At 38.3% G+C, this 9519-nt stretch overlaps 1 protein-coding gene across 1 annotated transcript in view; it reads right to left on the reverse strand.

Moving 5' to 3' along the window:
- Positions 1–9519, reverse strand: part of LOC108164474 — a 59527-nt gene that overhangs the window by 29609 nt on the left and 20399 nt on the right. The window lies entirely within an intron of this gene.

A 9519-nucleotide genomic window follows, 5' to 3' on the forward strand; every position in this document is an offset into this window, starting at 1 on the left:
ACGAAATAGTTTAATATTTTTTGAATCTCCTCTGTGTTTTACAACTAGTTTTATACGTGAACACTTGGAATCTACCAAATTTTCCATTGTTTCGATTTTTTAAACTTATTTTTATAGCGCTTTCCGACCTTCCGACGATCATTCGTAATAATATCAATAATAACAAAAAAGTGTATCTTAGGTTAAGGCGGTAGCCGGGAGGGGGGCATAAGAGCCTCCCGCCCCCAAGCTCACTTGGACCTATAAAAGGTCCGTTGTGTTGCAAAGTGTATCTTACATTCAATAAAATATAACTTTTCTCAATCATTATAAAAGGGCCAAAACTAAAGTTTTCTGACCGCAAGGCCGCAAGGCTTCAGTAAATTTAATTTTTTACATTTTTATTTTTTAAAGACTTAGCTTTTAACAGTTGTTAATTAACAGCAAATTAATGTATACTATATTGATTTGTAGGGTGGAAGCGACGCGTGTGAAAACTCTGCTGAACTATGCACCCAATCTAACTCAAGAGTCAATAGTTGCTTCTCTTTCGCTGTCGCGATCCTGTCATCCTCACTCTCTGTTCAAGTGCGACTTCTAACCAACAATATGACCAAAGCCAAGGCAAGTGCAGAAATTCCCATGCAAAATTGTGATAACCATGAAATGTGTATATTAATGGGGTTATTGTTTGCTATTGTTTCAGTAGCAGCAGGGGTGCAGCAGAAGAACAAGCTTTAGTAGCTTGCTGATGGTGATATATGTATATATGAAGATACTTCAGCTTTGAAAGAATTCTACTACCTCTGTTATACTAAAGGCAAGGAAATGTCAACGACAATGAGAATTAAACATATTGATCCCACCACTATGCCGAAGCGGAGGCATCGAGATTTATCTGAAAAATTCTTATCACATGTCACAATTTAGTTCCAGTCGAGGAGTCGAACAAGCATGTCGAGAGAAAAAAAAACAAAGCCAAGAGGGATCAGCTGTTATTTTTCCCAATGCGGTTGCTCCGACTCCAAAATTAATGACACAAAATGAAATGTGGAAAGTGATGCTGTCAACAACACTTGTTGGATTGGATTGGATTGAAGACACAATGCCACTGAGAGGTGAGCTCAAAAAAACAAAAACAAGGCAGAACCGAGCCATATAGTCGGGTGCAGTGACAAAGAGAGACAGATGCCCAGTACTTAGTGGATGCCATTGAATTTTGTATAACGAAATCTATAACAGGGCGAAAGGTTTTTCTCGATTTAAAAAAAAATTCGTTGTACAATTCTAACGTTTTGCGACTATATGGCGATCTGACTGCCGCTCGCTATAAAGATGTCCGATATAGTCATACCACTTTATTAGTATTTAAACTAACATAAGGCAAAAAGGTATATACATATACTATATATGTATGTATGTATATATAATACTCGTGTTAATAGTTGCTATAGATTTGTTCTCGTCTACAGAATTGTTATAATGAACAGGACGGGGCGAGGGAAGGCCGTCTGCACCATCAATCTGCTATCTGAGATGGAGATGCCATTCGCAGTGAAATTGAACAAGCGGCAGTACGACACGGGCACTGGCGAAATGTCTGGCGTTAATACGGCTATTGGTAAGGCTCAACTCAGGCTAGGGTTCGTTCAGAACTCACAAATTTATTTTGAGCAGCTTTGCTCGATGCTGCTGCTGAAGCTCCCCTTTTCCTTTTCCGGGCGAGTGGCTAATTGCCCAGTGAAGTGGCAGCTCCGGCTACAACAAAGCCAAAGCGAGTTGTGCTCAGTTGGGCCCCTGATGATGACGACGACCATCCACCGCAGCCGCGGCTAAATTCTCATTGTAATTGTCATCATCGCATTGAGTCTTCATCTTTCACTGGGGGCGCATCGTATTGTTACTTAAATGATTTCTGTGTTGTTCATTATTGCATCCGCAGTAAAAATAATGAAACAAAGCATTTGTTCATTTCAGCTCGCAGAACAATTTATAAAATCCAAGTACAACAGGAGTGGGCGTGGTCCTTATAATATGATAGTTGTAAGTATGCAATGCAACATAAATATATAATATAAAATTATACAACTATATAATATAGAGCTAGATTCTATATAGCAAAGGTTAATATTACCTATGCAAATATTTATGTACGTATTAGGCAAACTATTACTTTACCTTACGCCAACAACGTCGGAATCGTTATATTCAACCAGACTTCAAGATAAGTCGGTGAGACCAGATATATGTAAACCCTGGTAGAACTGGTAGAATCGCAGCGTTAGAGCAGCGGCAGAATTGTACTTTGAAAGTACAAGTTGGCTAGACTTGCTATTTTTGGTGGAAACCTTATTTGACTGATAGCACTATGGATTCGACTACCAACACTAATTGATCGTTGTGTCACATGCTATCCCTGCCGTAAAGTCTAGATTGGACTTGAAGTTGGATCAACTGGGCGTGCTAATATAACTTTATCAAGAGAGAAACGCCTACTTTTCATATTAATGCTGAAGTGACGCAAATGTGTGTGGCTCACCAACAAACACGCACGCGTCCGCAGACAACAGCACCCCGAACGTAAGTCAAACACACAAAAAGGGTCAGGCAGTGCCGAAACGAAAACGAAATTGGTAGTGCAAGAGATGTAAAAACGTAGTGAAAAGCAGGAAGGGTGGTCGGGTCTGCTTGCACCAGGGGTAAAGTTTTGGGTTTGGATATCCCTTTGATTGTTTTTTGGGATTTTCATTATTTCATCTCAATGATTTTGAATTCATGAAAATTGCCGAAACATTTGTTATACAATAATTTAATTTGCTGCCTATGACGAGGGACACACAAGATTTAAATTTGCGTCGGACCGGGATGTTGAAGCATATAAAAATGTAAGCACAAATTTATATGAGTATTTAAATATAATAACTGAATATGAAAAGCCTGATTCTACATCTATGGATGTATATAATAATTTTTTTTATACCCAATATTTCTAAAGTAAAAAGTGTCTCGTTTTCGACTCCTTACCATAAGACTATATTTTCTTGATCAGGGTATATAACTGATTTATTTCCATTTATCCGTGCATCAGACGACAATTGCTGATTCGATATACTCAGACTAGCTTTTTCCATGCAAAACTAGTCCCACAGTTAGCGAACTCTTAGCGAACTTTCCTTTACTGCAAAGCTGCACTGGAAAAAAGATTTGAGTTAAGCCTGGAGTTTTTTTCCTCATTACCGCTATAATAATGATGCCAACGTATCGATTTGTATTTATTATTCTTTACGATCTTAATCAGTGTGGAAATGCGTAAGGGAGTTTGACACTTTGATATACTATCCGAGATATAGGCAGCATGTGTATTTTGAATCACCCATTGATTTAACATAGTCGTTTATGTTAATTCTTACTGTTACACATAAGTACTCTACGTATCAGGTATATGCATTCACATGCTGATACACCTAATTGAAGATGTTGCGACATGCCTCCAGTGAGTGGCTATCTGGTTATCTTATTGTCGACTCGACCCACTCCACTATGATGTTGTACGTGCACACTTTTTTACGCATAAGATTACAAAATACATCTTACGAGCATAGATGATAGTTATCTGGTAGTGAACTTTAATCAATTATAACGGCCACAGTCAACCGACCAAAGGATATACGATAGATGCATTTTTTCAATGATTATAAATGATGGATGGATGATGTGATGGTCTCTCCATGAGTTACATCCAGATGAAGTGATCTTTCCCATCAGTCAAGTCAATTGAATGCCGCAGGGACAGGTGCTCGACTCTAAATACATACATATGTATGTATGTATATTCTTGCTAAGGATCAGAAGTCAGGCGAGTTGCTCCAGGCATCTTGCCAGTCTGCCCGTCGGTCTTTGTGTACAAACGTATAGTGTACTATTCGTAACAAGCACACGCCCTTTTTCCATTATTTTTTAGGTGCATAGATTGTACTCCATTTAAGTCATCTCGAGAACCATCAGTTGCGAATTTTCGATCACAAAGGAAAATTAAATGAAATTGAAAAAGATTTTCAAATACAAAGGGTTGAGCCTTTATATTTAAGGTAAATTGGAAATTGACATTTACAGTAACAGCTCTTGTAATCCTTCATTTGACGCACACCTAAATTCAACTGGGCTTAGCTTTGCTGACCACCACCACCTACCTACTAATCCCTTTTTACACGTTTATATCTACATGTTTATCTAAGCGTAAGTGTTTATGTACATACTTGAATGGTCGATGGTATAGGGTCAAGTCAAGCCAAGGCCGAGTAAAACGAACGCAAAGGTTTTCTCCGTCGTCCATATACATTTGTTTTAGGTACATCCTAAAAACCGCAATGATAATTTCGTCGTCGGGACGTTAGCTTTTTTCAGACTTCCCGTGGCAGTCAGAGTTAAGGTTCCTCTCCGGCAGATCTTTACCCGCCTGTCGGATTGATGCACAATTGGTGCTTGTCTGGTCCCCCACTTGGTAATTGGCAGCCAGGCGACCAGACCACCGATCGATAACAATAAAATTGTTAAAAGCGCAAAATGCCGCAAAGAGTGTAATTTGTCGAGCACATGAACAGGGAGAGGAACGACCCAGGTCCAAAAACCAGGCGTATTTGAATTCATCAATGGCGTGTTTAAGCAGTTTGTCAGCGACACGTGGCAGAGCGGCTGTTGGCCTTTCGAGTTTGCTGGCAACAGCAGGCGGTGACGGTGACGTTGGCTGTGCTAAAGGAACGATTACAAACGAGGAAGAGGATAAGAACGAGGGCCGGGCCGTGTGTCGATGCTGATGATGATGTAAAACGTCAGTACTATTCAAAAACAGCCACCACCACAACCCCACCCTCACGACTCACAGCTGGATACGAGGTGCAGTAAATAGAGATTTAAACGCCCATACTGGCTGGCTGGCCACTTTGCCGCTTGGCGTTGTCAACGCAACGCCACGCCACGCAGCAACAATGGCTCAGTTGTAATACCCATTCGTTCCCACTCATTGTTATAAACTAAATTGCTAAAATTCGTATACCGTACAGCACGGCTTGTAAAAATCAAACGACGCCTTAACTTAAGGGTATGCTTCTTTGATTCGTCCTTTGGGAATCGTCATTTTTTTTCCTCTCACATTAGTACATAGTTAACCCTTTAACATCAAAAACTTACTGAATTAATATTTTTCTTCAAATTATCACTTTCTTACTTGCGGTACCCTGATTGTCGGCGCGCTACAGTTCTAAATAAGAAATTTTTATACAGGGTATATTATATGTTACTAAACACTTCATCTTAGAGAATTAAAATTGGAATTAAATCAGCTATTCTGTCACAATAGCAAAACATACTTTAAAAAATAAAAAATAAATTAAATAAAAATATAAAAAATAAATTTAAGAATAATTAGCAAAAAACCAAGATCTAATTTCATTTTATCAATATATTGTATATTGTGTCTATAAAAATCGCAAAGAATGGTTCCATTTTTCCAGCAGCTTCCTTTTTATATTTTGATGTATTAAACAGTGAAAAGGAAGCGCTACCGACCCCATAAAGTAAATTCTTGATTAACTAAAGCTGACCCAATACAGCCATATCTGTATCGTTTGTCTCCTAGTTCTCAGAAACCATAAGAGGTAGAGCAACCTTTTTGTTCAGACTCCTGTGATATCACACTAAATTTCAAAATATTAATTGGGGGTGGGAAGAGAGAGACAGAGAAGGATGTATCGTAAGGTGCGGTATGAAAATAGCTAGGGTATATCATTTATTAAGTAGACGGGATAGATGGAATGAAAAAATATACATATTAGATAAGGTACATACTTAAATCATAAGATTACATATGTATATACAAACTGAGTACCGGCTAGAAAACTCTCGCGGGCGCACTCACCGTCAAGACTGCCTAATTACTTAGTTTGAACAATTTACCACTCCGACTCGTGAAATATAACGACTCGGCTGACTCTGACTTTCTCTTAGTAAGGGAACGAATTAAAATGTATAATCTCATTTCTTATATAACTCAAAACTAGACAAGTTTAAGTATAAACTGATACGATTTATACATATCTGAGAAGTAATAAATTCATTGTCAAGGCAATCCTCTGTCTTCTTCTCCACTGCAGTTCAGAGGTATTTTTGGGAGGAACGCACGATACGATTCTATAAACTCGAACAATAAATTAATAAACGATGGTAGCTTTTGGTAAGCAAATATTACGAATCAGATTCTGCACGCTCCTTTGTTAATTTCCCGTGCACACGCTCACTCACACTCGCCCTCTCCTCTTACCTCATACCAATGCCACTTAACAGGCGCAATAGCAGTTAAGAACGATACGATGATATCGATGTACCCTCAGATCCAGTCCCTTGAATAACCCACAGCCGGCGCATTAACTTTCCTTGCCTTGTTTTGCGCCTTGCCCTGCCTTGATTTGTCCTTCGTGATGGTACGCAGTTATTTAAAATAATATTTCCGCATCCGGCAAATAATACGAAACGCGTGCTGCTGCCAGCCAGCGCTTTGCTGAGCTGTGCTGTGCTGTTCACAACCCAGCCCCAGTCCAGGTCCAGGTCGTCCCGGTCCCATCCAACAAGTACTGCCGACTTCATCACTGTAATTGGACGCTATCAATAATTTTCCCCTACAGGAAGAGTGATTTTAAGTCTATATCAATGAGATGAGATAACTTTTAGTTTTAATTATAATATAAACGTTCGTTAGAAATATCAAAGAGAAATTTCAAAAAGAAAAAATTCCATACATTTTCCATTATGAAAATGCTTTCAGAAAAACGTTAACCAAAAAAAATCAGTTTATTTTGTTGAAGATTAGTGATGTGGGATGTAAAAGTGTATTGATTTTTGTCGAGTTTTTATTGAGTCTATCCCACTGTTCGATGATAACGAAGTATTTGGATTTATTGTCCCGTCACAACATGTTTCTGTTTGGCTGAATGATTTTTTTTGCCAACGATATCCCGAACCCAAAAGAAATACTTCATATCTATGTACGTATTTTACAGGTATCATAATTTGAGATTGTTTTACTATTTTCTCTTTTCGCCAAGCCTGACAGTTTTTATGCACATACAATCATATATATTTACATAGTTATTCGATGTAGTTGTTAACATACATATGTACATATGTATATGTTAATATTATCTCTTCAAATGTGTACATATGTATAACTTACATACGAGTGTGTACATATGTATTACATACAAAGATATATCGCGCCCTTTAAAAACAAAAACAACAACCACAACGGCGGGACCATGCAGTTTTATTCAAGCGCAAATCCACACACAATGCATCATTTTATTTAATTGTTTACTTGAAGGGTAGGCTCAGCGCAGCGTATAGCACAGGGCAGGCACCCCTAAGTAGGGTTGACTGTCAAAATGTTCGTGCTCTTCTATTTGTCTAACAAACTCTTGGATGGGACGGGAGTCGGCCGGCAGGCCAAGCACTCGTATTTGTTCGTCTGTTTAGTGTAGCAACTTTGACCTCTTTTGTTCGTTACAAAACCTTGTCGGCATCGGCTGCGGTTTTTTTTTGGTTTTGGTCTTGTCTCTCCGATTCTTTGTTATCTAAGCTAAATTACACTCTCGTCCTTTTGCTCTTCTCTTCAATTGTTGTCTGTCCCATGCTCGGTTTTTGTTCGACTCTTCGACTGCGAGGGAATCTGTGGCTGACGACTTTTTGTGAGCCAGCTTGGGCATTCTTAACAGGCTCAGGTATTAGAAGAGATCGCAAAACATCGAGAGTTGTGTTAGTGCCGGCTGTTTTTGTTTCAGCAATGTTCCGCCCATCAACATTGTTGTCGACACACGCCTAATGAAAATATAATGGACAGTACGAGAACATTTTTCATTTTATAGCCTCAGCACGAAAAAATATATTAACAGATTTAGTCAATTAGCCAGCCGATTGGAACTCCCATCTTTTCTCACCTTCTCACGGCAGTAACAGCCTTCTCTCAATTCACAGGGTATACATACATATATGCATGTACGTGCATACATATATTCTGCTATATTGCTGAAGGTATACGAGTCTGTTTTATCCTTCCAGAGTGTACTTTGATTTTGAGCAGCACAAAGAGCCAAAGAGAAGTTTCCACTTAATAAAGAATATGTATTTCCATATGTAGTAAAAAAACTTTGTTGCTTCTGTCGATATTCCCACCAAATTCAACCACAGCTACAGCTTGCTTAATGTGTTTCTTCAAAGCTCATTGCCAAAAATTATATATGTATTATATATTTTCTAAGCTTGTTTGATGACTATATAAAATTGATTGATTAAAATAACATGTTCGGTAATACTTATTACATTTTTCTTATCGTGTTTCGCTAAGAAAACAAACAAGCCGATATGTCCTATTACATTATGAATGGAAAAGTCACTAAAATGTATCATCATTTGTTTCCAGTCCTTTTCTGCGCATAGGAAATTCTACATATATATGTATAGAGATATCTATCTATGTATGTACATAGTGTAAATGTGCCTTAAAACTAATTTCAAAAGTAGTCACTGAAGGAATATAAAATGATGACGGATGCAAATGTGGTAACCTGACTAAACGTTTTCCGACTGACCGTTTCTCTGTTTTAATGTAAAACCCGGTAACACATACATATAAATCCCATATTGAACATGACATTCCATGGGCGGGAGGTGTTAAAATTTTTATAATGTACGCCGGGGCAACAGAATATGAAATAAATTAACGTTTATTCACACATTCCAGAAAAATCAGATTCGTCACCTCCACAATGCTCCATGAAATTTTTGGCACACGCAGAAGGAATTACAAAAAGTCGAACCGGGAATAAGTATTTCCCTTTGAAGAACAAGCACCCTACACAGATGCCGTCAGTGAGAGAATGGGCCAAAGGTTGTGTGATTGGTGGCTTGTGGGTGGCGGGGGTTGACGGGGGACACAGGGTAAGGGGCTTATCCGGTGGTGCGTGTGACTTCAAAAATCCCAAAAACGTGTCGGGCGGCATGTTGAGTGCCAGTAGGCTTGAATGCTGCTTGAATCTTTGGGGATGGTTGTAAGTTCTTGGATGATACTAGTTACTGTTCTGCTGGTGCTTGCTTGGTGGTGGAAATTGTGTAACTGACATATACGGCAGTTTGCAAACTCAAAGCCTTGTCTCTGAGATGTGAAGTAAACGAGTTTCAAATTGTATTTTCTAAAATTTCTAGATTTAAAAATCCAAATTTTCGGATATAAATGGATTATTTTTCTATTAAAAAATCTGAACTGTTTCATTACCATTTACATATGTACTTATGTATATATAATGTGTGAGATGTATGCATGTATTCCTTGTTTTAAAAGTTGATTTTCGTTAGTTATTTATTTTGAAATATCTTTATTTTGTATACATAAGCATGAATTGTGACTCACTCCTCGCCACCTAGTGGCTCTGAGTTTGAGGTGGTTTCTGCTTTTCAACAAAACAAAATATTATAATGGAAATGTGCAAAAGCCTT

The sequence above is a fragment of the Drosophila miranda genome, chromosome 5 (assembly GCF_003369915.1).
Source record: "Drosophila miranda strain MSH22 chromosome 5, D.miranda_PacBio2.1, whole genome shotgun sequence".
NCBI lineage: Eukaryota > Metazoa > Arthropoda > Insecta > Diptera > Drosophilidae > Drosophila > Drosophila miranda.